This window comes from Wyeomyia smithii, chromosome 1 (genome assembly GCF_029784165.1).
Source record: "Wyeomyia smithii strain HCP4-BCI-WySm-NY-G18 chromosome 1, ASM2978416v1, whole genome shotgun sequence".
Classification (NCBI taxonomy): domain Eukaryota; kingdom Metazoa; phylum Arthropoda; class Insecta; order Diptera; family Culicidae; genus Wyeomyia; species Wyeomyia smithii.
This window is the reverse complement of record NC_073694.1, coordinates 103255699-103283423: the sequence shown is the minus strand read 5'-3', so window position 1 is coordinate 103283423 and position 27725 is coordinate 103255699. Positions and strand designations below refer to the sequence as shown.

Genomic DNA, 27725 nt, shown 5'->3' with positions numbered 1-27725 from the left:
TGCAGGTAAACTTCTGTGTGATTCGTGGTTGTCCACAATCAACAAAAGCGGGTTTTCTTTGGACACCCGTGTAAATGCTTTAAAGTGCCGGAGAACATCCAGATAAATATCTCCATTCATCCACCCTGTATTGCTCACCGCTCCAGCGCATCTCGTTGGACCACCATCCAGAAAGTGTGGATGGAAACGTTTTCGATGAAAAACGAAAAATGGTGGCATTTTATAGCCAGTGGCGGAAACCGCAAGTAGCATCGTACCCAACGGGCTCCGATCGGCCGAAGTTACCCGACAAACACGTTTAACTCCACGGCGACTGACAACTTGTTGAAATTTCTGAACTATTGCCACTCCAGTCTCGTCCAGATTCCAGATGGAATTTGGTTCGAACGTTATATTCTCGGCTACTGTGCGTAGAAGATCGAAAAACTAGTCCACATTTGTGGGATAAAAAGCAGAAACTCTGGCTATGCTGGTCGACTCGGGTGAACGCATCGACAGGTTCGGCCTTCGGCGCAGAAAGTTCCGAAACCAAACAGGGCCTGCCTTTGCGTTCGCAATCCAATTCTCGGGAACTGGAATCCCCAGCTGGTTCGCGAATTGTGGTGCAAGCAAACGAATGTCTCTGGATGTTAGACCGAAGAACTTGTCCGAGCATAGCAAGCAGTACTTTTCGAATGCCCGTTCTGGTTCCTCGGGGAGCACCGGTGGTCTTCCGCGCTTACAAATTTGCACATCCTCCATCGATATCGTAGGATGTAGCGGGTCCGCTTGCACCATCAGGCCAGCATATAACCGCTTGTGGCGAAGCAAGGTGGTACGGGGTATGCAATACTCTCCAGCAGCTGCCCGCAACGACTTGCCAACCTTAATGGCAATCATTGCCAACTTGATGGCCTGCTCCCATTCACCACGTTTCACTGCCGCGTTACTCAAATCGAACAGTTTGTATATCCAATCAAATCAAAAGCAAAAGCAAAAAACGTAATCGTATAACAAGTATAAAAATTGTACTGAAACGGTTCTTGCCACGTGCTCGCATTTATACCCAGCCGATCTATCCAGCAGCTGAACAATGTCTTTTGTTGTTTATCAGTAACGAAAGGTGTCTTTTATTCTCTATTACTAATAAAAGATGTCTTTTGTTTTCTATTACTATCAAAAGGTGTCTTTTCATTCCGTCCCGAATGCTCGGCAATAACGGACGCATTAAGTGGTTGTCTCGCTATAAAACCGATATTGTGTAGAAAAAATCGAAAAAGGCATTGCTTACCCGGTCGCGTTTCAAAGAGTGCGAAGTGCGGTGTGAAGATAATCTGATAATCCGCAGTGAAGGTCATCCTGCTATTGTGCTTTAGTGGTGTCGCTGCGCAGCTGCCCGTTCCAGCACCGAAAGACTCGGTGATTGTTCTATTGAAGACAACAAAGAAGAAGAGGTACGTGTTTCTTTGCCACTGTACTGTTGCGCTAGTTTGAGCGCAATGGATGTGGATCCCTTAGCCCCCGATCCCCCGTCTCCGAACCCACCCGACCCTGTCCTTCCTGTTCAGTCTCCGTCTGTCTCTGCTTTAATCAATCCTCGTCCCAGGCTTTACCCAGACGGATCAACGGGTCCACTGGTCCTTTACATGAGGCCCAAACCAGGAGGTAAATCGCTTAACACGTTGCAAATCGCGAAGAATCTGACGTCACGATACAAGGCCGTGACTGAAATATCAAAAGTCAGAACAAACAAGCTCCGTGTTGTGGTGAATGATCTGGATCAGACCAACGATATAGCTTGCTCCGAGCTCTTCACACGCGAGTATCGCGTGTATGTACCCGCACGAGACGTGGAGATCGACGGTGTGATAACCGATTCTAGTCTGTCTGTCGAGTGTATCCTGAGTGCAACCGGTTGCTTCAAGAATTCCAATACTGAGGCGAAGATATTGGACTGTAAGCAATTACAGTCTATGTCGGTCGTCGGCGGTAAAAAAGTATACACTCCGTCAGACTCGTTTCGCGTTACGTTTGCCGGATCTGTTCTCCCTAGCCACGTCTCGATTAACCGGGTTCGTCTGCCTGTGCGTATGTGCCCCGTGTTATGAATTGCACCAATTGCAAGCAGTTAGGTCATACAGTTGCCTACTGCTGCAATAAGGCACGGTGTGGCAAGTGTGGGGAGACTCATGCGGAAGATTCTTGCAGCGTAAACGCTGAAAAGTGTATTCGCTGCGGGGAAAATCTGCATGAGCTTTCCACATGCCCGGTGTACATACAACGCAGAGATAAAATTAAACGGTCTCTTAAGGAGCGCTCAAAGCGTTCTTACGCTGAAATTCTTAAGAAGTCCGTGACCACTTCTACCATAACATCGAACCCCTTTGATCTGCTGTCTTCGGATGAAACGGACTCTGACGATCCACCAGCAGAAACGTCCTACGCCAATCCTGGAGGATCTAGAAAGAGGAAAAATATTTCCTCTCCTAAGTTTCCCAGGAAAGGCCCTAAGGTTTCTCAAGATGGAATGAATAATACGAACAAATCTAAAAGTGCTGCGGAAAAGCCGAAGCAAACTCCTCCTGGGCTTGCAAATTTAAAGTCTCAGAAGGAGTTCCCAGCACTTCCTGGAACATCTCAAACCCCAGTTGTTCCTTTTACACATCCAGTTGATAAATCAAATGCTGGACTGCTCAATTTTTCGGACATTGTGGACTGGATTTTTAAAACTTTCAATATACCCGATCCAATTAAAATTTTTCTCACAGCATTTCTCCCAACAGTTAGAACATAGAACAACCTCCTTGCAGCGATTGTATCCTTCGATGCCTAATTCAACTGCGTATATGAAGGATTCTATCTCTGTCTTACAGGGGAATTGTAGAAGTATTTTACCAAAAATGGATTCATTTAAAGTTTTGATAAATAAAAACAAATGCGATGCATTTTCCCTTTGTGAAACTTGGCTTACTTCAAATATTGATCTCAACTTCCATGATTTTAATATTATTCGCCTTGATCGAACACCCCGTATGGAGGAGTACTTTTAGGGATTAAAAAGTGCTATTCTTTCTATCCTATTAACATCCCCTCGATTCCAGGCATCGAAGTTGTCGCATGTCAAATGACAATACAAGGTAAAGAGCTTTGTATTGCCTCAATATATATTCCTCCCAGAGCACAGGTTGGGCTACGGTTGCTCTTTGATTTAATAGAACTTCTTCCCTCGCCACGTTTGATTTTGGGAGACTTCAACTCTCATGGTGTGGCTTGGGGTTCCCCCTACAACGATAACCGCTCCTCTTTAATCTATAACCTTTGCGATGACTTCGACATGACTATTTTGAACAACGGTGAAATGACACGTATCCCGAAACCTCCAGCGCGCCCAAGCGCTTTGGATCTTTCTTTATATTCGACGTCGCTACGGTTGGATTGCACATGGAAGGTAATCCTCGATCCTCACGGTAGCGACCATTTGCCTATTCTTATTTCAATTACTAGCGGGTCAACCCACATGCGACCAATTGACATTCCGTATGACCTCACACGGAATGTCGATTGGAAGTTATACGAGGTAATGATTTCAAAAGCGGTCGAGTCGATTCAACATCATCCACCACTTGAAGAATACGACCTCCTCGCGGGCTTAATCCTCGACGCCGCGTTGCAAGCCCAAACGAAGAAATATCCCGGCGTAACGATCAAAGAGCGGCCTCCAACTCCGTGGTGGGACAAAGAGTGCTCCGATGTCTACACGCAAAGATCCGACGCGTTTTTGGCCTTCCAGAAAGGAGGTATACCCGACGACTATATACGGTATTCGGAGCTTAATACCAAGCTTAAAAGCCTGGCTAAAGCAAAGAAACGCGGATGTTGGCGTCGGTTCGTGAATGAGACGTCGAGGGAGACATCGATGAGCACTCTTTGAAACACAGCCCGAAGAATGTGGAATCGCGTAACGGTCAACGAAAGCGAGGAGTCTTCAAGTCGATGGATATTTGATTTTGCCAAAAAAATATGTCCGGACTCTGTTCCTGAGCAAAACATTGTTCGCGATGCGTCTCCGGGCCACGACGCGACAGAATCACCTTTTACGATGGCAGAATTTCCGGTTGCCCTCCTGTCCTGTAACAATAACGCGCCTGGGTTGGATAGAATCAAATTCAACTTGTTGAAGAATCTACCCGGCAATGCCAAGAGGCGCTTGTTGAACTTGTTCAATAAGTTCCTGGAGCAAAACATTGTACCGCAGGATTGGAGGCAGGTGAAGGTGATCGCCATCCAAAAACCGGGAAAACCAGCTTCTGACCACAACTCTTATAGGCCGATTGCAATGCTATCCTGTATCCGCAAATTGATGGGAAAAATGATACTCCGTCGTTTAGACCATTGGGTCGAATCAAATGGTCTACTATCAGATACTCAATTTGGCTTCCGCCGTGCCAAAGGAACGAATGATTGTCTTGCGTTGCTTTCAACAGATATTCAGCTGGCGTATGCTCGCAAAGAACAAATGGCGTCTGCGTTCTTGGACATTAAGGGGGCTTTTGATTCCGTTTCTATTGACATTCTTTCGGGTAAACTTCACCGACAAGGACTTTCTCCAATTTTGAACAATTTTTTGCACAATTTGTTGTCCGAAAAGCACATGCATTTTACGCACGGCGATTTGGCAACTTTTCGAATTAGCTACATGGGTCTTCCCCAGGGCTCATGTTTAAGCCCCCTTCTTTACAATTTTTATGTAAATGACATCGACGAATGTCTGGCAAATTCATGCACGATAAGACAACTTGCAGACGACAGTGTAATCTCTGTTACAGGAGCCAAAGCTGCCGATTTGCAAGGACCATTGCAAGATACCTTGGACAATTTGTCTGCTTGGGCTTTACAGCTAGGTATCGAATTCTCTCCGGAGAATACTGAGATAGTAGTTTTTTTCTAGGAAGCATGAACCTGCTCAGCTTCAAACACAATTAATGGGTAAAACGATTTCTCAGGTTTTGGTACACAAATATCTTGGTATTTGGTTCGACTCTAAAGGCACCTGGGGTTGTTACGTGAGGTATCTGATGAAAAAATGTCAACAAAGAGTGAATTTTCTTCGTACAATAACCGGACAATGGTGGGGAGCCCATCCAGGAGACCTTATAAGGCTTTACCAAACAACGATATTGTCTGTTATTGATTACGGGTGTTTCTGCTTCCGCTCCGCAGCAAACACACATTTGATCAAACTGGAGCGAATACAATATCGTTGTTTGCGTATCGCCTTGGGTTGCATGCAATCGACCCATACGATGAGTTTGGAGGTCTTAGCTGGAGTACTACCATTGAAAAACCGCTTTTGGAGCCTGTCTTCTCGTATTCTTATCAAATGTGAGGTTTTGAACCGTCCTGTGATTGAAAATTTTGAAAGGTTAATCGAACTTAATTCTCAAACCCGTTTTATGACATTGTATTTCAATCACATGTCCCAAAATATTAACCCTTCTTCGAATATTCCAAATCGTGTCAACTTATCAAATACTTCTGATTCTACTGTGTTTTTCGATACATCCATGATAGAAGAAACTCGTGGAATCCCGGATCATTTACGCGTGCAGCAGATCCCCAAAATTTTTTCTAATAAATATCGAAATATCAACTGCGACAATATGTTCTTCACTGACGGATCACTTCACGATGGGTCCACTGGCTTCGGTATCTTCAATAACAATTTAACCGTCTCCCATAAGCTCGATAATCCTGCTTCTGTTTACGTCGCAGAATTAGCAGCTATTCAGTACACGCTAGGGATTATCGAAAAAATGCCCACGGACCATTATTTCATCTTTACGGACAGTCTCAGTTCCATTGAGGCTCTCCGATCGATGAAAGATGTTAAGCACTCTCCGTATTTCCTGGGGAAAATACGGGAACATCTGAGTGCTTTATCCGAAAAATCGTATCAGATTACCTTAGCGTGGGTCCCTTCTCACTGCTCGATACCGGGTAAGGAGAAAGCGGACTCTTTGGCTAAGGTGGGCGCAACAAACGGTGAAATTTATGAAAGACCAATTGCTTTTAATGAGTTTTTCGCATTTGTACGTCAGAATACGATCATCAGTTGGCAAAATTCTTGGACTAGAGGGGAACTGGGAAGGTGGTTACATTCCATTATCCCCAAGGTATCGACGAGCCCGTGGTTCAAGGGGTTGGATGTAGGTCGAGATTTCATTTGCTTGATGTCGCGGCTTATGTCCAATCACTATAGATTTTATACGCATCTCCGTCGTATTGGGCTCGGGGAAAGTGGTATCTGTGCCTGTGGTGAAGGTTATCACGACACAGAGCACGTTGTTTGGTCATGCCCTGTACACCGTGACGCCAGGTCTAAATTAGTAACTTCCCTCCGGGCCGAGGGTAGAGGACCAGCTGTTCCTGTTCGTGATGTCTTGGCGAGTCGTGACCTACCCTACATGTCCCTTATATAAATTTTCCTGAAATCCATCCACGCTCCAGTCTAGTTCCATTCCTTTCCATCCACATTCAACAAAACGGCGAGAACACGTCATAGACCTCGATTTTGGAATCATCAACTGAACCCCACACGAATCCGCCAGTACCTGAGAACCCGAGGCCTTTCGTGATATCTTGGCTTGAACAACAGCGAACAACAACAACGAACCATAACCAGCAACTGAACCCCGCACAATACTTCCAGGACCCGAGGATTACAAGCCCCTGTCCCAGCTCATAACATCGTGGCTTAGCAGAACAAATCCATACATGCTGCATATTCATGGCCATTCGACGATCATCTGACGACCATTCAACTACAAAACATTAATTGAAAAATATATGCTAGTTTTAAGATAGACTTAATTTCAGCTCGTAGTCGGCAGCGAGGATAAAAAATTTGCTTAAAGATTTTAAGTCATCAGATTTAATTGGCGCCGTTGAACAATAAATTGTATTTGTGCTGTGTCAAATAAACGATAGGTGAAGAAAAAAAAAGGTGTCTTTTGTACTCGATTGCTATCGATTGATACACGCGATGATGACGGTCGATCATGACAAGCACTGTATACGGGATGGTACATTACGTGCCGGCTACGTGACATTATCATCCACCGCACTCGAGACATACACCACAGTCCGGGTGTTTGGATACTCAGCTACACGCGATGATGACGGTCGATCATGCCAAGCACTGTATACGGGATGGTACACTACGTGCCGGCTACGTGACATTATCATTCACCGCACCCGAGACATACACCACAGTCCGGGTGTTTGGATACTCAGCTACACGCGATGATGACGATCGATCATGTCAAGCACTGTATACGGGATGGTACATTACGTGCCGGCTACGTGACATTATCATCCACCGCACTCGAGACATTCACCACAGTCCGGGTGTTTGGATACTCAGCTACACGCGATGATGACGGTCGATCATGCCAAGCACTGTATACGGGATGGTACACTACGTGCCGGCTACGTGACATTATCATTTACTGCACCCGAGACGTACACCACAGTCCGGGTGTATGGATACTCAGCTACACGCGATGATGACGATCGATCATGCCAAGCACTGTATACGGGTTGGTACACAATGTGCCGGCTACGTGACATTGACTGTCATTCTCAGTAGCCGAGACATACACCACAGTCCGGGTGTTTGGATACTCAGCTGCCCGCGACGATGACGATCGATCATGCCGAGCACGGTGTACGGGAAGATACACTACGTGCCGGTGTTTTGTCTTCCCAGGTGTGCGCAAAAAAACTGTCGAATTCTGTAATTATTATACATTTTCGTATTTATGGGTGAGTGTCTGAGCCTACGGTTGGTGTGCCCGATGCCTGCTTTGACCCATGCTGATCAACCTTAAGCTGAACAGCTAAAGCCCTTGGTCTCCCCGGGACCGCCGTTAGGCATTACTTCAGGGAGAGGGCCCGTCGTGCTTTTCGCACTTACCTCTATGGGTAGCAGAGCAGCCTATAAGGGCCAGATAGTTAACCGTTAACTAATTGGGGCACATCGATGGATTTCCGTCGATTGGTGCCCTGCAGAATACTAACGATCTGTGATGCCAGCATTTCGTACCGTACCCGCTCGAAACGCCTCTTTGACGATGATACTGATGGGCATCATGCCAGCCAGGACGCAAACCGCCTCGTACGACACTGTTCATTATGCGCACGTGACCCTTAGGCACATTAGCCTGTACGTACTCTCGAGTTTGCCGCGATGGCACGAGGTACTCAATACCTTGGACCACACTGGTCCTCCATACCTGAGTATGGACGTGGTCACGCTAGCAAGGACTTTGCGCGTGCTGCTACGGACCGCCGAGCTGTTTGCCATCATACGAGATAGCGCTGCCACAGCCATGGAAGCTTTCTTGCAGGTATAATCGACGTGGCTCCCGAACGTGAGCTTGTCGTCGATCATAACCCCCAGAAGCTTCAGCGAGCGTTTTGAGGCGATAGTGCATGCACCAGCACTAATCGATGCCTCCTGCTCCGACTTTCTGTTATTTACAACAATAACTTCAGTCTTGTGGTACGTTAGCTCCAGTTTCCTGGAGTGCATCCAGTCTTCCACTACGCGTATTGATAGCGCGGCCTTTAACTCTACCTCTCTAATTGACTCGCCATACACCTCAAGAGTTATGTCGTCGGCGAAGCCCACGATCACCACCCCTGGAGGGAGTATTAGTTTTAACACGCCGTCATACATGGCGTATCACAGTACCGGACCCAGGATGGAACCTTGCGGTACACCTGCGGTAACCGAAACGCTTTTCTGACCCTCGTTTGTGTTATACACTAGCACTAGATTCTGAAAGTAGTTACCCAGAATCTTGTACAGCGGCGTCGGCACTCTGAGACTCTGTAGCGCTAAGGCTATGGAGTCCCAGCTGGCACTGTTAAACGCGTTCTTCACGTCAAGCGCGACGATCGCGCAGTAACGAATTCCCTCCTTTTGCGTTGGATTGCAACCTCAGCCGTTCTGGTGACGGAGAGAATTGCATCCACCGTGGACCTACTTTTTCGAAAACCGAACTGGTTGCTTGATAGACCGTTCTCATTTTCTGTATATTTCACCAGTCTATTGAGGATTACCCTCTCAAGCACCTTGCCCGCCGTGTCCAGCAGGCAAATTGGTCTGTATGCCGATGGGTCACCTGGTGGTTTCCCAACCTTCGGCAACAGCACCAGCCTCTGGCGCTTCCACACGTCCGGGAAGAGGCAGTCTTCAAGGCATTTCTGCATGACCGCCCTGAACAACCCGGAGGCTTCTTTGATGGCCATGTTCGGGGTTCCGTCTGGTCCCGGAGCCTTGCCTACCTTCAGGGAGTTTGCGATCTCGATCAATTCATCTTCTGTCACCCTTACCGCATCGTCTGCCTCTGCGTGGCTGCCGTCACTCACGGTTGGTGGGGACTCGTCAGCCCTGAATGATCGTTTCTAGCATCGCTGGTGATTGTTCGGCCGGGGCTAGCGCACCTCTAGTCTTAGTCATAACGATCCTGCAGGCGTCACCCCACGGGTTCGAATTGGCACTGGCACAGATTCGTTCGAAACAGGCTAGTTTACTGGCTCTGATTGCGCTCTTAAGCGTTGCCTTAGCGGATCTGAGTGCGGCACCGCGTTCCGCTCTTTGCTCGTCGAAACGTGCGCGTTGCATCCTCCGTCTTGCACGGAGGCAAGCACTGCGTAGGCCTGCTATCGTTTCGTTCCACCAGTATGTCGGTGGCCTACCCTCTCTAGGCGGACGAGACCTAGGCATCGTGGCGTCGCACGCCCATGACAGCATCGAATTTAGATGGTCCACATCCGGGAGCGGTTCACCCCCTTCGTGCTTCCATCTTATTGCCTGCCCAAAAACATCTGCATCGAAATGCAATGTTTTCCAGCCGTAGAAGGATGGAATATTGACCCTACTCGCTGCTTGCTTCCGCACGCACAAAGCTTCCAACAAGATCTGGCCCCTCTGGTTTGTACAGTGCCTTCCCCACTCGACAGCCCAAGCGTTGAAGTCACCCGCAACCACCAATGGTCAGTTCCACGGTTGCTTAATCGCCATCTGTGCGAACGTTTCGGTAGACCAACTTGGCGGAGCATAGCAACTGCAGTAGAATTCTCCATCCACTTTGGCTATCACGTATCCCTCTCTGGAGGTAGACACAATCTCCTGACCGGGGACCTGCCTGTCGTGCAAATAGCCGTCTTCCCAGACTTGTCCGATACCCAGTTACCGTTTCCGGTTGGGATGCGGTAGGGGTCCGAGACGATGGCCACGTCCGACGACGACTCAGCAGCTGCTTGGTGTAGCAACTGCTGCGCCGCATAGCAGTGGTTCAGGTTTAACTGTATCACCCTCAGGCCTGCGGCTTAGTAGCCGGCCGTGCAGCCGAACAGCAGTGGGGCATTGGGGCCTCCCATGGCGTGTTTGGCGTCTCGTTTACCGGTGCATATCAGACATTTGGGAGGTGCACCGCAGTCCCGTGCCTTGTGGCCTGCGCCACCGCAGCGGCGGCATAAATTGGACCTGTCAGGCCCTTTGCACGACCAGGATTTATGCCCCCGCTCAAAGCACCTGAAGCAAACGTCAGGCTGTTGGAAGGTGCCCAGAGGGCAGACCGACCAACCCACCTTCAACGTGGCCTTCTTCAGGGCCTTGTTATCCTCCGCTAGTGGAAGCTTTATGGTAGCAACCTGGGTGCCGGCCGGGCCCCTGCGGAGACGAACTGCCTCCGCGGTCACTTCCACTCCACACTCTCGCTCGAAGGTTTGTGCTATGTCGCACCCTGCGGTGGTCTCGTCCAGGGTTTTAAGCTGGAGAGTCACTATAGGAGTGAGGGCTCGGATTTGGACCTCCTCGCCTAGCACTTCCTGGGCCGTCTTTTTATAGGCACAGCCCTTACCCTGCGCCTCTTTGCGGAGTTCGAGGATCATCTCGCCGATGCGTGACCGACGAATTGACCTGACATCCGCGCCGAGGTCTTTGAGCTTGAATTCGCCTCTCATGGCCTTCAAGACTTCAGCGTACTAGACGCATCCGTCTTGAAAATGAGCGCGTCACCCTTGCTCCGCCTATTCGCCCCTTGCGGCTGCTTATTGCGGTCGCCGCGCTTCGCGCGTCGTTCCCGCTCCTGCCGCTTTTTATTCACACCGTTTCGCCGTTTGTCAGTGCCTTGCTCGGCTGGACTGACGGGCCAGCTTCCTGGCTGTCACCAAACAACCGCCTTCGTTGCGTCCTGGGGGCCGATTCACCCGGAGAGCCTCTCGCACGTTTGCCAGTCGGTTCAGTTGAACAGATTTCGGCAAACGATGCTGCCGCTGTTTGTGTGTATTTAGACACAGCTGCAGCACTCCCTTTTTTAGGCTGGTTAAGCCTTGCCTCTAGCGCGAGTGCCTTGCTTTCGACATCGTTAGCCCGTTTAAGGGCTTGCGAATGCTCGGACTTCGCGCTGCAAATGTTCATACGTAGCAACAGAAGACATTGCTTCAAATCTTTCGATATGTTGCTACGTTCGTCCGTGAACTTGAGTATTTCATCAAGTTGTACGGACACCGCCTCTACACTCGGGAACTTGTTCATGTGGCTTTCTACCGCAGAGAGTAGCATAGCCCCAGATATCTGTTCCCGCTCTTTGGCGGTTTTAGGTGTTTCCACCTTGCCGCCAATCTTCGCTGTTCCGGTTGGTGTTGGCTTAAGCGTGGCCGCCTTTGCCCCAACTCGGAACTCCCCAGTCGGTGTCGCAAAAGGTGTACCAACCTGTGCGCCGCCTTTACCGGCATCCGCCAGTCTCGGCGATGCCCCGCCTGGCAAACGGGTTTATTAACCCGTCCGCCCCTTCCGCTACCTTCACCTCCTCTTTTTTGAAAAAACTCATCTTTGTTAAAAGGGTCCCCCTTCCAGCCGCTATCCTTGGTCATGGTAGAGTAGTCGCCTATATGGTCCCATGGTGGCCTATGCCGGAGCAGTGAGGTTATGGCTAGTGAAGGTCGCCATAAACCCTCATGAGTCAACTATGACGCCCCCCCACCGGCGCAAATCAGGAAAGGGCATCTGATCCCACTTCTACCTGATTCCCATCAGGCAATGACCGCGGAACGTATTGGAAGGCCTGCCAGGTTTTACGGCACGGAGACCCCTGCAACCGTATGCCACCTCGCCGTTTCAAGACGTTGTCACACGACTTTACTAAGGGAGCTCGGTGCAGGTGCCAGCCCAACGTCGTGGTATAGAAACGTATTCCCTCTCAAGAACCTAAAACACAGCGACCAGTACACCATAATTGGGACCTTACTGGTATCAGCCCCAATATGCAGGTTAGTGCATTTGGGTGATGGGAGCGGCACTACACGCTCCGTCGAAGCTGCTTACGGGTGGCCGAGGCTTTTACGGGAAATCGACTGCCCAATGCCTGAAACCCCACCGCCCCCTAGGCAAGCTCTCGCTGCCGGTCCGGGACTAAACGACTATCACACACCCACCGGTGGTCACACAGCGCGTGCTAATAATCTAAACTAATCGATGCTATCACACACCCATCGGTGGTCGCCAGGTGTCGACCCGTGGTGGCCTGCAGCTCGGCCTGCCTGCGCAGCAACGTACTGGTCCTATACGTTGAATGACGGTCAGATTAGCTTGGTTTATGGGCGGGCGAGCCTCACACCCAAGCGTCTACCATCTCGAAGGGCGAAGTGTGGTACTTTACACCGGCCTTTTTTTTTTTTTAAAGATGGCGGGGAAATCTGCAAACAGACACCTGAAAAGAGAACTCAGGGTGTGGGGATGAGACTAGGGGAGAGATGCTGGGGTAATTCCACTCGCCCAGACACCTACTGATCCCTGTCTCGACCCACTAAAACCCCTCCAGTCTCCAGCCCTGGTCTTCCCGGAACGACGGTTAAGTATTACGTCGGGGAGTGGCTTTTGTGCGAGATGCACCCTCTTTACTCTTATAACCTCCTAGCTAACTACCTGGAGACTGGTAATTAGCTACCACTGGCGTGTTGGTGGTTGACCCGCCACACACGTTGCAGCTCCAGAACAATCTGAGAGGCGGCCACACAGACCGCGTTCCAGATGTCCGGGTCGTCGCACATCCTCCGGACTAGATTGTCCGGAGTAGTGCCAGGCCCGCTCACAGCCATCATGTTGCTCCTCGCTCTTGCGAAACGGGGGCATACGAAGAAGACATGCTCAGCAGTCTCCTCCTCCTCCACGCACTCGGGACACATGGGGGACACCGCGTGTCCGAACCTGTGCAGATATTGCCTGAAACAACCATGGCCTGACAGGATTTGTGTCAGGTGGAAGTTCACTTCACCATGTCGTCTCCCGACCCAGCCGGATATCTCCGGTATGAGTCGGTGCGTCCATCTGCCCTTTGTGGAGTTGGACCATTCTCGCTGCCAGCGGAGCATCGAGAATGACCTTCTGGTACCTCGTATGCCCCTTGTGTCACGTTGGTCGAAACACTCTCTGTCCTCCTTGATGGCGATGCTGATAGGCATCATGCCGGACAAGACACCGGAGTCGCCGGACAAGATTGCATCGTATGACACCGTACGATACGCACTCGCAACTCTCAGGCACATGAGCCTGTAGGTACTTTCCAGTTTACCACGGTAACTGTTAGTATCTAGCGCTCTGGACCACACTGGCCCACCATACCTAAGTATGGACGAAAACACGCTGGCAAGAAGTCTTCGCTTGCTGCCATAAACCGCTGAGCTATTGGACATCATACGAGATAGTGCTGCAATAGCCGATGAGGCCCTCTTACAGGCATAGTCGACGTGACTCCCGAACGTGAGCTTGTCGTCCACCATAACCCCCAAGAGCTTCAGGGATCGCTTCGAGGTGATGGTGCAGTCTCCGACTCTGACCACCGCCTGTTGCTCCGATTTACGGTTGTTCACAACCGTGACCTCCGTCTTATGATGCGCGAGCTCCAGTTTCCTGGAGCGCATCCAGTCCTCGACCTTGCGTATACAGTGCGCGACCGTCAACTCGACCTCCTCGATAGACTCGCCGTAAACCTCCAGCGTTATGTCGTCTGCAAAGCCGACGATCACAACGCCTACAGGGAACTTGAGTTTCAACACTCCGTCATACATGACATTCCACAACACCGGGCCCAGGATAGAACCTTGCGGAACTCCTGCGGTAATTGGGACGCACTTCTGACCCTCCTCCGTGTCGTAAACAAGTACTCGATTCTGGAAATAATTTCCCAGAATCTTGTACAGCGACACCGGTACATGGATGCTCCTGAGCGCGAGCGCTATGGAGTCCCAACTGGCACTATTGAACGCATTCTTCACGTCGAGCGTGACGATTGCGCAGTAGCGTATTCCCCTTCTCTTGCGCTGGATTGCTACCTCCGCCGTCTTGATGACGGAAGAGATTGCGTCCAGCGTGGACCTGCCCTTCCGGAAGCCGAACTGGTTACTTGCCAGACCGTGTAAACCCTCCGTGTACCTCACCAGTCTGTTGAGGATGATCCTCTCAAGCACCTTGCCCGCGGTGTCCAGCAGGCAGATAGGCCTATATGCCGATGGGTCCCCTGGCGGTTTTCCAGCCTTCGGCAATAAGACCAGTCTCTGCCGCTTCCACCTGTCCGGAAAGAGACAGTCATCCAGGCGCCTCTGCATGACTGCCCTGAACAGCCCGGGGGCCGTTTTTATCGCCAGCCTGATCGCCAGGTCAGGGATACCATCCGGTCCCGGTGCCTTGCTCACCTTTAGGGATTTGGCGATCACGATGAGTTCCTCATTCGTAACCCTTGCCTCCTCCCCTGCCTCGACACGGCTGTCGTCGCTCACGGATTGGATGCTCGGCAGGTTGGCCGACCATCTCTGGTCTATGTCTGAGATACTGGAACGTCGGACGTGAGACTCGACTGCCGGAGGCCAAGGACTTGGCTCGTGGCGTGGAAAGAGTCCCTCGATGATACGCTCCAGCATCGCTGGTGATCGCTCTGCAGGCGCCAGCGCGCCTTTAGTCTTGGCCATTACGATCCTGTAAGCGTCACCCCACGGATTTGTATTGGCACTCGCACATAGCCTATCGAAGCAGGCCCTCTTGCTGGCCTTTATCGCACTCTTTAGCATCGATCTTGCTGAACTGAATGCTGCGTGGCGCTCTGTCCTCTCTTCTTCGTTTCGCGCACGCTGCATCCTCTGTCTTGCACGGATGCACGCACTGCGAAGGTCGGCTATCGCGTCCGTCCACCAGTAAACCGGTGGCTTTCCATTCCTAGGTTGGCGAGTCCTAGGCATGGTGGCGTCGCACGCTCGCGATAGCATAGCAACTAGTTGGTCAGCAGTCGGGCGGAGCCAACTGCCCCCCTCGCGCTCCCTTCTCATTGCCTCTTCGAATACCTCGGCATCAAAGTGCGATGTCTTCCACCCGCGAACGGTCGGAGGGTTGGCTCTACCCGTCGCTTGCCGCCTCTCGTTGTTGTCTACACTATAACAGACCGCCTGGTGGTCGCTATTAGTGTAGCCATCGTCTACCCTCCAGTTCTTGATCAGTCCTGGGCTGGAGAACGTCACGTCGATGATCGACTCCGCACCAATTCTGCTAAATGTACTGTTGTTCCCAACGTTGGCCAGATCTAGGTTGAGCTTTGCAAAAGCCCCCAACAGGATCTGGCCCCTCTGGTTCGTGAAGCGACTTCCCCACTCAACAGCCCAAGCGTTGAAGTCGCCCGCCACCACCAACGGCGTTAGGCCCGTTAGCTCCATGGATAGGAGGTCGACCATCTGGGTGAACCTTTCGGTAGACCAACGTGGCGGAGCATAGCAACTGCAGTAGAACACTCCGTTTACCTTAGCAACTACGTACCCTTCTTCTGAGGTTGAGACAACCTCCTGAACCGGCAGCTTGCTCGTCGAACATATGGCCGCCAAACTGGACTTATCCGCAACCCAGTTACCGTTTTCGGGAGGGATGCGGTAGGGATCCGATATGACGGCGATGTCCGACAACGACTCAGTGGCTGCTTGGTGTAGCAGCTGCTGAGCCGCGAAGTAATGGTTCAGGTTCAGTTGCGTCACCCTTACGCCCGTGGTTTCGCAGCCGGCTTACCGGCTGGGCACCTGGGGCCTCCCAAAAAGTGTTTGGCGTCCCGTTTCCCGGAACATACCATGCACTTGGGAGACTCCCCACAGTCCTTTGCTTTATGGCCTGCACCTCCACATCGCCTGCACAGCTGGCTCCTATCGGGTCCCTTGCAGGTCCAGGACTTATGTCCGCCCTCGAAGCACCAGAAGCAAATGTCTGGTTGCTCGAGTATGCCCAGAGGACATACAAACCAGCCGACCTTCAACTTGCCCTCTTTCAGGGCCAGGTTAGCGTCCGCCGACGGTAGTCGGAAGGTAGCTATCTGGGTCCCCGCCGGGCCTTTGCGGAGGCGGATTGACTCCTTAGCCACCTCCACCCCGCACTTCGCTTTTAGGGCTTGTGCAATGTCGCACCCCTCAGTGATTTCGTCCAGGTTTTTAAGCTGGAGAGTCACTTCTGAGGTGAGTGCCCGCACTTGAACCTCCTTCCCTAGGACCTTTTCAGCTACCGTTTTGTAGGTAGCCCCCTTGTTCTTGGCGTCCTTCCGGAGCTCAAGTATCATCTCGCCAGTGCGAGATCGGCGGATACTCCGCACATCCGCCCCCAGATCCTTGAGCTGGGTTTCCCCCCTCATCTTCTTCAAGACTTCTGAGTACTTCGACCCATCCGTCTTGAGTATGAGGGCATCACCCCTACTCCGCGCCTTTTTTACCTTTTTTGGTCCTCTGGCCGCTCCGCCATCATGTCGCGTCGCACCTTCCCGACGCTTCCTACCCTCTACGGTAGTCCAAGGGTTGCCCATAGCCTCCACTTGTGCCTTTTCCGCGGTGGACCTTGAACCGGTTGGCGTGTGTTCCCGTGGGAGTAGCACGACCAATCGTTTCTTGGTGTTCCCGGGGGCCGTTTCCCCCGGGGACTGCCTCGTTCGCTTAGCGACCTGCCCCGTGGAGCAGACCGACGCGAACGAGGGGGCGTCTGTCTGCACCTCTTTAGATGCAGTCGCCCTCCCGTTCCTGGCCGCTTTCTCGGCCGCCTTCACCCGAGCTACGAGTTCTTCGTGCTCCTTTCTGGCTTCATCAATGGTGCTCCGAAGCAGGAGGAGGCTCTGCTTCAGGTCGCCAGCGATATTTCGCCTGTTCGCCAAGAACTCGATTTGGCATCGAGTTGTTCAGACAGCGCCGCCACTCTTGGCCGCGTGTCCATACACCTTTCGACGGCCTTGACTAGCAAGGGACCGTCTACCGAGATGTCTGGTGTGGACACCGACGAATTCGCCGTTTTTCCACCTCCAGACTTCGCCGCATCCGTCTCCGCCTTCTTCTGCGGAGACCGCTGGATGCCACCTCGTGCGAAGGGATTTGGTAACCCCTCCGCACCCGTCTCTTTTGTTTTTGAGTTCAACATTTTTGTTTATTGGGTCCCCCTACCAGCCGCTATCCTTATCCATAATGGAGTAGTCGCCTAAATGGTCCCAAGGTAGTCTATGCCGGAGCAGTGAGGCCATGGCTAGGGGCGGCTGCAATAGCGCCTTATGGGCAACTATGACACCCCCGACCGGCGCAAGTCAGGAAAAGACATCTGATCCTACTCCTGCCGGGTTCCCACCAGGCAATGGACTCGGAACGTACTGGAAGGCCTGCCAGGTTTTACGGGACGGAGACCCCTGCACCGGTTGTAATCTCGCCGTTTCAAGCCGTTATCACACGACATTACTAAGGGAGCTCGGCGAAGGTGCCAGCCCAAAATCATGGTACGAAAACGAAATCCGACTCTTATCCTATAGTGATGCGACCAGTTGCCGTAATTGGGAACATTACTGGCATCAGTCCCAATGGGCGGTATAGTGCATTTGGGTGGTGGGAGCGGCACTACTCGCTCCGTCGGAGCTGCTTCCGGCCAGTGTGGCTTTTGCGAGAATTCAGCGGCCCAGTGCCTGAATCTCGCCACGACCTAGGCTAGCTCCCGCTGATAGTCCGGGACTGCTTGCTAGCAGTGAGCACTTCCGTGACCTTCGGTAATCGCCAATTACCGACCCGTGGTGGCATTCAGCTCTGCCATCACAAAGGCCTTGTGTAAGTACAAGTGGCGATGCTTTGGTTTGGCGTACCTGATGCTCGCTGCGGCGGGCTGTATACATATGTGTGCATGGTAGTGCAGCGTATGGGCACTGTACATTCGAGAGGGAAGAGCATGAACGTTATACGGCTACCACGTTACGAATGTAGCGGCAGTAGCATGTATTATGACCCCAACCGAGAATGCCGACCCACAAATGTGCGTGGTAAGCGCCCAAAGTGGGAATGTCTGCATTCCACGTATATCGGTTGGAATGCGAAAGAGACTGAACGATACGATGGAAAAGCATTGCGATGAGGTTGTACGGAGCGATATACGCACACATGAGTAATGTGCGCACACAAGGCCCGCTTGAGGGACACATCTATTGGGAGAGCGAGTGCGTTTCAAAGACGCCGCAATCGATCAGGGCGCGTCAATGCGTTTGTGAGCGAGTAAAAGTGTGTGATGAATTCTGGTTGATCCTACCAGTAATATACGCTTGTCTCAAAGGTTAAGCCATGCATGTCTAAGTACGAACCGATTTAATGTGAAACCGCATAAGGCTCAGTATAACAGCTATGATTTACAAGATCATTGAACTAGTACTTGGACATGCATAATGCAGGGACCTGTGCAATTATTAGACAAACCAATCGTCCTATGGGCGATGGATGCATTCGATTTCGCCCAAAGTGTCTACAAAAGCTTGGTTCGAAGGGTTAGATTTAACTCGAGATTTAATTCGAGTTATTTCGCGCCTAATGTCCAATCACTATGTTGCAAACGCACACCTTTATCGAATAAACTTAGTCGATAGTAATCTGTGCGAATGTGGCGGGTACGAAGATATGGATCATATAGTCTTCGTTTGCCCTAAGTACCACAGAGCAAGGACCAAGCTTATTGATTCTCTCCGGAAACAGAAAGTGACGTTCACAATGCAAGTACGGGATGCGCTTGCTAGCCGCAACCCCGCGCTTGTAATACCTATTTATGACTTTTTAAGAGATATCAAGTATCGAATTTGATTATATCCTCGCTATTTCTTCTTATTTTTATAACACAACCTCCATCAAAAAGTTTCACACTAATTCTGTTCTTTTTCTTCTTTCTTTCATTGATCTTTTTAGAGACACATGAATCATCGCTTCTTTCTGAGAGACATGATCCATCGAACATAGATATAAGTTTTGATTTCTAAGAGATAAGAAACCATCACACCTCAACGAATAGTATTAAGAATTGATATTTACCCATACAGAGAAAAATAATGTTATTGTCAGCCGTAGGTTTGAATGACATGTATTTTTAAATTGTATTTATAAAAGAGAAAAGATGAGAGGGTTTTCATGCCTGTTTGAGGAGGAGCATTCGGGATACAGACTCTACTCAAGCTGGCTTTTCCCTACTCCAAAAGATATTCGGCCCCGTTATGCTTTGCGGTTGGGCCTAAATAAATATTAGAGTATTAAAAAAAAACCAATCGTCCTACGTGACGCGTTGAGTTGAAATCTGGATAATTTTGTTGATCGTATGGTCTAGCACCGACGACAGATCTTTCAAATATCTACCCTATCAACTATTGATGGTAGTATAGAGGACTACCATGGTTGCAACGGGTAACGGGGAATCAGGGTTCGATTCCGGGGAGGGAGCCTAAGAAATGGCTATTACATCCAAGGAAGGCAGCAGGCGCGTAAATTACCCAATCCCGGCTCGGGGAGGTAGTGACGAGAAATAACAACATAAGGCTCTTGTATGATGTCTTATGATTGGAATGAGTTGAGCATAAATCCTTCAACAAGGATCAAGTGGAGGGCAAGTCTGGTGCCAGCAGCCGCGGTAATTCCAGCTCCACTAGCGTATATTAAAATTGTTGCGGTTAAAACGTTCGAAGTTTATTCTTGTCCAACACGGGTGCTACTACTATGGCTATGCCTACTATGGCTATGCCTACTATGGCCACTACTATGGCCTTGAATAATCTTGCATGGAATAATGAAATATGTCCACGGTCTCAATATTCGTTAGTTTGTAATACAGATCAAGAGGTAATGATTAACAGAAGTAGTTGGGGGCATCAGTATCACGGCGCGAGAGGTGAAATTCGTAGACCGTCGTAGGGCTAGCTAAAGCGAAAGCATTTGCCATGGATGCTTTCATTAATCAAGAACGAAAGTTAGAGGATCGAAGGCGATTAGATACCACCCTAGTTCTAACCGTAAACTATGCCAATTAGCAATTGGGAGACGCTACATTTTGGTGCTCTCAGTAGCCTCCGGGAAACCAAAATCAGGTTCCGGGGGAAGTATGGTTGCAAAGTTGAAACTTAAAGGAATTGACGGAAGGGCACCATCAGGAGTGGAGCCTGCGGCTTAATTTGACTCAACACGGGAATACTTACCAGGTCCGAACTTATTGAGGTAAGACAGATTAAAAGCTCTTTCTCAAAGTTAAGGGTAGTAGTGCATGGCCATTCTCAGTTCGTGGAGTGATTTGTCTGGTTAATTCCGGTAACGAACGTGACTCAATCAATTAAATAGAACGTTGTTAGTAGTCACATGACGATCCCGTTCGGTTGGACCCGGTTTCGCAGTGGTGGTCGGTCTTTCGGTCGGTCTGATCCGTGAGGTCATCGGTGCTTTCGATCGACGGTGTAGTGTGATCTGATAATACGTCAACTTCTCGAGGTTGACTTCTACTTAATGGTACGCTTTGTGTTCAGCAAAATGAGATTGAGCGATAACAGGTCCGTGATGCCCTTAGATGTTCTGGGCTGCACGCGCGCTACAATGTGAGCAGCAGCGTGTACCCTATCCCGAAAGGGACGGGAAATCACTGAAATGCTCATTTAGTCGGGATTATGGATTGAAACGGTCCATATGAACCTGGAATTCCCAACAAGTGCTGGTCATTAGCTAGCGTTGATTACGTCCCTGCCCTTTGTACACACCGCCCGTCGCTACTACCGATGGATTATTTAGTGAGGTCTCTGGAAGTGAACATTTGTTGGTCCCTCGCGGATTGCATTTGACTCGCTGAAGTTGACCGAACATGATGATTTAGAGGAAGTAAAAGTCGTAACAAGGTTTCCGTAGGTGAACCTGCGGAAGGATCATTACTGCTGCATATCGTGCGAATCGACTGGCCATAGGACTCAAGTACGTGGGTCCACTGCGCGTGCTTCCCGTGCGCGTCGCGTAGCAACAATAACGTCCTACCATTGAGTGTTTTGCTCTTTACTACTGCCATCGTGCGCTTGCTTCGCCTGCTTTGTAACAGGGGGTCACCCTGTACATACTGAAATTACCCGGCGAAACCCTTACAGGGCGGCCAGATACCTCTAACGGGCTTTCGGATCTTTGCTAGAACACTAAGAGGAAAAATTAAACAAAATGAATAAACAAAAACTTATCGCGTTTATTTCCCTTTTCCTCCAGCTGTCGGTAGTGATGGCAGCACTCCTGAGGTGTTGTCCGAAACTACTTACAACGGCTCCTGCAGCCCGAAGTATCCACCAGTCGCTGCGACGGTCTAAGGCGGGTGGTGTTTGAACCTCTGCTCCTTGGCACTTAGCCGGGGGTAGCCAATAGCGTAGCTTACCCTACTCGGCGAGCAAACACCAAACACAAACACTCGAATCACGGGCCAACGGAACAACCTTCGTTGGTCTTATCAAAGCGGAACAATCTTCGCTCCTACGGGACACAAACTGTAAAAAAAAAAACAGTTAAAACGCGCACTTTTAAAACGTAAACAAACGACGCGTGTCACTCGTACCGTGATCGAGGCTAAACTAATCATCCCGCGATGGCTGCCTACGTTGCCGACCACAACAAACGCGCCGTGACGTCTTAGTCAGCACTCAGCACACCACTTTTTCGCAGCTAGAGGGAAATTCCGGCCTATCTAAGCCTAAACATTAATTCACATATACAATAAAAAAATTATCGACCCTACTAAACGCGACAATATCGTTCACAAACGAAAAAACGAACAAATTTAAACGAATTTACGTGAGCGATATTCAGCGCAAGTGGTGAGAACTGTCATAATAAATACACGCTGCTGCGGGAGTGTCCAAATGCGGGTAATTTTCACATATACACTCTCTCGCAGCAATACCCAAAATGAGGGTTACTTTTACGCGTACACGCTCTAGTGGCGTTACACAAAATTCGGTAAATTTTCCACTCAATGCTAAAATTGCAACCGCACAGGTTACAATCTCGCCCACACCGAATGGAAAAAAAATTGACAACAATTTTTTTACTAACCTTCCACCTTACACCGATAACTATAATAAACGGGGAATGAATAAATAAATAAATAAACAAATAAATTAATATGTGCAAAATCTGCTAACCCTATCATTCCTTCCGTAATTTATAAGTAAACAATTCCAAAACTAATCGACCGGAGTTCCGAATCGTTGAAATTGTTTGGTCTTGGTGTGAAGTGCTAATTCTGAAAGCATTCGCAAAGCGAGAAGCAGTCAGCTATCATCTGACCCATTCAAGGCCTGAACTTGAAATCCAATTCTAATCCATTCTTCAAGCAACTCATCTTCCCAAAATACTGCAAGTCCCATTACTAATTTTGTACGGTTCTGACTTGCAGGGGAACGGTTGTCGGTTTTTTTATCGACTGTCCAACTTTCGTGTTCTTACGGTGCCAACACTCGATACCTGAGCTAGAGTTAATTTCCGAACCACTCATTCTATTTTCTCTTTCAAACATTTCCTTTCATTCCAATCGCCATTTGCAATTCGACTCACATTTTGAATTAACTCTAGAACTTTGCTTCTCATTCAACCACATCAACTTTTATTTGTTCACTCATCCATATACAATCACACATTCACGCACATTCGGCACCCATCCCATGTCATCGTCAACATTCTGGACCAAATGTCTTTCTGTCCCTGTTCATCTCAAAAGCATCTCCCATACTGAGACGTTTTAGAGGGACCGAAGAATGTCTCTCGCATAATGCGGTAAATAATAAAAATATTCCCTAAGGAATTCAATTTTATCACCCTGGTGGTTAAAACCTGAAACCCCAGTATTATGCAAGATTCCGAATACACAACATTCGGTTCCGATGACGCACATTCATACATATCCACATTCGGCCGCACCGTACATACATTACATTGCCTTACCATAAACGATCAATTTCTAATCCGAATCCATCTTATCGTTTCTGGCAGCACGGCATCGTTTGGAGACGTCAACCAGCGATGTCGTCATTCCTATGCGGAATGATCAATGAATGATATTTTATGTAAACAAACCGGAATGGAAACTCGCCGTTCACATTCCGGTTTTCGCGATTTTTTTTTAGGTTTCCGCGACGGTTTCTCGCGGCGAAAATACGTTGCGCGTGCGTGTTTATCCCCATATAAGAGGGAAAAAGTGTTCTGTGCGAAGAAGAAACGCCCAAACAAGGCAAAAATTTGTAAAAGCTCCCCGCTGAAGAGGGGTGAAAACTAAGTCAATGACACCGAACAAGACGAAGTGATGTGTTTTCGGTTGTTTGCCTTCTGTTTCCAAGTGCCAATGCGTGGGTGTTTTTCCAAAAGGCGCGGCATTCTATCCCGGCAAAAATAAAATTTACACCATCACGACTGTTTTTGGAACGGAAAGCAAAACTTTAGCGAAACGATTTATTACTCCGCCACTAGTGCGAAGCACGCAAAACGTTAACGAAGGTAATGAAGAACCTTCTAACAGCAGTGTAAGTCTCCCTTTTTACTATTCACTAGAAGAAGGTAGAGCAACACATAAATGGACCGACAGTCCAAATGTAATCCAGCGGTCGCCTTTGAAATGTTCCCAAATGAACAATCCGTTTAAAGGCAGGCCGCCGGTATAAAATTGTACCAGTTTATGCTGTTTTGAGAAGATTTGCTGGCCAGACACCAAGATTTTTCCCGGTAGGATCAACCAGCTCGTAAGACGAAGACTCCTTTTTGGCGAGAACTTTTGCCGGTAAGTATTGTGGTCCAATTTTAGCGTTATAAGGTTCGAGAGCGTTCGACAGCTTCATGTTTCGTCGGTAAACAATTTGACCGACGGCGAATGGCTTCGCAAGTTGGCGATGTCGCCCGTTGTATTGCTGTCGAGCACCCTCGGAGGCCTTACTAAGATTTTTAACCACAATACCCCGAATTGTCTCTAATTGGTCCTGTCTTGATTTTAGATCACCCTCCCCGGAAATCCTGGAGTAGTCATCCCCTGATGCCATTTCGCAATTATGGACGACGAAATGAGGACTAAACCCGGTAGAAGAATGAACCGTTGTATTTAGGATGCGCTCCACATCAGAGATGTGGGCATCCCGGTTGCGCTGGTCCGTGCGGGCGTACGCGCGTATTGCCGTTCTATAACGATTCGTTCGTCCTACCGGGTTAGCCTGCGAATGATATCTCGAATTCAGCCAATGTGTAACATTTGTTTCTTTTAGGAATCGGCTGAGTTCTCTGGAGATGAACGTCGAACCATTATCGCTCAACAGGATTTTCGGACTTCCATGGCGGTTGAACAATTGTTCGCGAAGGGTCGCACAAAGTGAGGCGCTGCAAATTTTGCGAATGGGGGTCAACATTACGTACTTGCTGGAGACGTCGAGGACGACTAGCAAGTGTTGATTGCCCCGTTTGCTTCGAGGAAGTGGGCCTATGTAGTCCACCGAAATCATCTGCCACGGTGCACCGGTTGTGCGTGACTGACCCATTTCCGGTTGGACTGAGCTAAATGGTGCTTTTATCTCTTTGCAAGTTCCACATTGGCGAATATATTCGCGAACTTCTGGTTCCATACGAGGCCAAAAATAGCGTTTCTGAACCTCGTGAATCGTTTTATCGTAACCCACATGAAGCAGTTCATCGTGGGTACGTTGCACGATTTCTTCTCGACACTCGGGAGTTGGGACCAATTTCCAACTAAACCGAGAGTCGAATGGTACACTTTTCGAGGCCACGTATTTGAAAAGTCTACCATCTTCGACTTTAAAGTCAGGATAATCATCAGGATTATCTGAAACTTTAGACTTCATGGAACAATACCAGTCTGAAGTGGACAATGCCGAAATGGCTGCTACAGCCCGAGATAAGGCATCCGGAACGACATTGTCCTTCCCTTTCCGGCGCTCAATGGACATGTCGTAGAGTTGTAGTTCCAAACTCCACCGACTCAGGCGCGAACTGGTTTTCCATTTGGTCTTCAGTATCCAGATAATGGCTGATGAAACAGTGACAAGTCGAAAATGATAACCTTCCAAGTAACCTCGGAAGTGTTCAACCGCCATTATCACCACCAGACCTTCCTTTTCGGTAGCGTGATAATTCCGTTGGGGGGTGGTTAGCTTATGTGAAAAATAAGCTACCACTCTTTCCCCCTCTGGATGTTGTTGCACCAGGACAGCCGCGACAGCAGTGTCACTGGCATCTGTCTGCAGAATAAATTCCTTCGAAAAATCTGGCGGGACAAGCACTGGAAGAGCGACTAAAAGTTCCTTTACCTCCAGGAACGCGAGTTCTGCTTCGGAGTTCCAGCCAATATTCTTGGCCTTTGTTTTCAAGAGGTCGGTCAAAGGTGCGGTTACCTCACTAAACCGATCAATGAAACGCCGGTAGTAACCGCACATTCCAAGGAATCGGCGCAGTTTAGTAACCGTCACCGGCCGCTCGTAATCGAGTATCGGCTGAATTTTGTCAGGATTGACCTTTAGACCTTACTGATTCAACAAATAGCCAAGAAATTTTAACTCTGGAACCCTAAAACGGGATTTAGCCAGGTTTATCGTCAGATTGGCTCTGGCTAGACATTTGGCCACTTCTTTGAGTAACTGCAGGTGATGCTCGAACGTTTCGCTTACCACGATGATATCATCTAGGTAAACAAAAACGTACGGTTCCATCTTTCCTCGTCCTAACACCTGGTCCATCAGACGTGCCAAAGTGGCAGGGCTGTTAACGAGACCGAAGGGTAGACGAGTAAATTGGAACATACCCCTGCCGGGCACACTGAAAGCAGTAAACTTACGACTGCCCTTAGCCAAAGGAACCTGGAGAAAAGCCTCCTTTAAGTCTATAGTAGACAGGTACTTGGCTTTAGGCAGGCTTCCTAAAATGCGCCCGGGATGCGGCAGAGGGTATGCATCATGTACTGTACGCTCATTAAGAGGCCGGGCATCTAGACAAAGCCGAATAGAGTCGTCTGGTTTGGTCACAGCGACAATATTCAAAGACCAATCGGAATCTGACTCTTCAATAATACCCATAGAACGCCAACGGTCGACTTCTTCCCAGACTTTAGACAGTTTTCTTGGGCTCATTTTATAAGGATATCGACAAACAGGCGTGGCACTTTGAAATTCTTCCTTAATTAAGATCCTGTGCTCTGTTAGCGAGGTCGTATCCAATTTTCCGGGCACTACAGCCTGAAAGCATGTCTTAACCTCTTTGATACAGGCCATCTGTTCCGGAGTAAGTATAGACTCACTCGGAGCATCAATATCTACTTCTTCGTCCCGTTCCGAACCTGAGTTCAACAGAGCACAAGTTTGCAACTCGGGTGTTATTCCAAAGGCGAGCCAAACGTCCATACCGAGAATTGAAGAAACTGTCAATTGCTCCACTACAAGGGTGCAAATAACCTTTGTCTTGTTTTGGAAAGTGTACGGAAGATATATTTGTCCAAGGATCGGTAAGGTCTGTCCATTTGCTGAACGAAGTTCAACTGGCCTTTCCAAACCTTTCAATGGACTTTTGGAAAACTTTCGGTACAACTTTTTGGTGATAATGGTGGCATTACTACCACTGTCGAGCAAAGCCTTGAAGGAATGGCCATATACTGCGACCAAAGCGAAAGGACGATCATCGGACGGATCATCGAGGATGATGGTTTCAACAAACAACGGATCACGATAATCCTCATCATGAGCTGGTCGAAAACTGTTGTAAATTTGGGGGTCTAATTTAAGGCTTTCTATGGGGTACACATCCTTACACAACTGCGACTTTAGTTGGTACAAATCCCGTTTTTTAAGCAGTAGGGACAGCGAGAGACATCGAAATCCTTGAATCCACACAAAATACAGAAGACTCGTCTTGGATTTCTGCACGCCTCATGCTCGTGTCCAGTACCACCGCAGTTGTAACAGACTCCGAGACTAGGAGGTCGATGCTGTTCCACCAGATAGTCGAGACAAATCACCGCCTTTTGTTTGGATTCCGGTTTCGAATTTCCCTCAACAAAATTCTTTTCCGTCTGAACACCTGGCTTTTTCTTCGTGTTTTCAGACGGCGATTTGGAAGCAAAATTATCCTTTTGAGAATTTTTGCTCCAAAATGTTTTGGTTTCAATGTGGCTGGGGGAGTGTAACTACCCTAGCATATCTTCCCTAGTCTCATCCCCACACCCTGAGTTCTCTTCTCAGGTGTCTGTTTGCAGATTTCCCCGCCACCTTTGATAAAAGACTACCCTTGCTTGGCCGAGCTGCAGGCCACCACGGGTCGACGCCTGGCGACCGTCGAGGCCATTCACGCGCTGTGTAACCACCATTCCCCGTAAAAGCCCCCGCCACCCGTAA

The 27725-nt window shown here is 49.2% G+C and overlaps 1 protein-coding gene across 1 annotated transcript in view; it reads left to right on the top strand.

Annotated features, from left to right (window-relative positions):
* Positions 1-19549, top strand: part of LOC129718434 (integrator complex subunit 7-like) — a 1119499-nt gene extending 1099950 nt beyond the window's left edge. Inside the window, exon 9 of the transcript XR_008726891.1 lies at positions 19258-19549. The gene's annotated coding sequence lies outside the window, so the exon portion shown is untranslated. The remainder of the gene's footprint in view (positions 1-19257) is intronic.
* The last annotated feature ends 8176 nt before the right edge of the window (positions 19550-27725 follow it).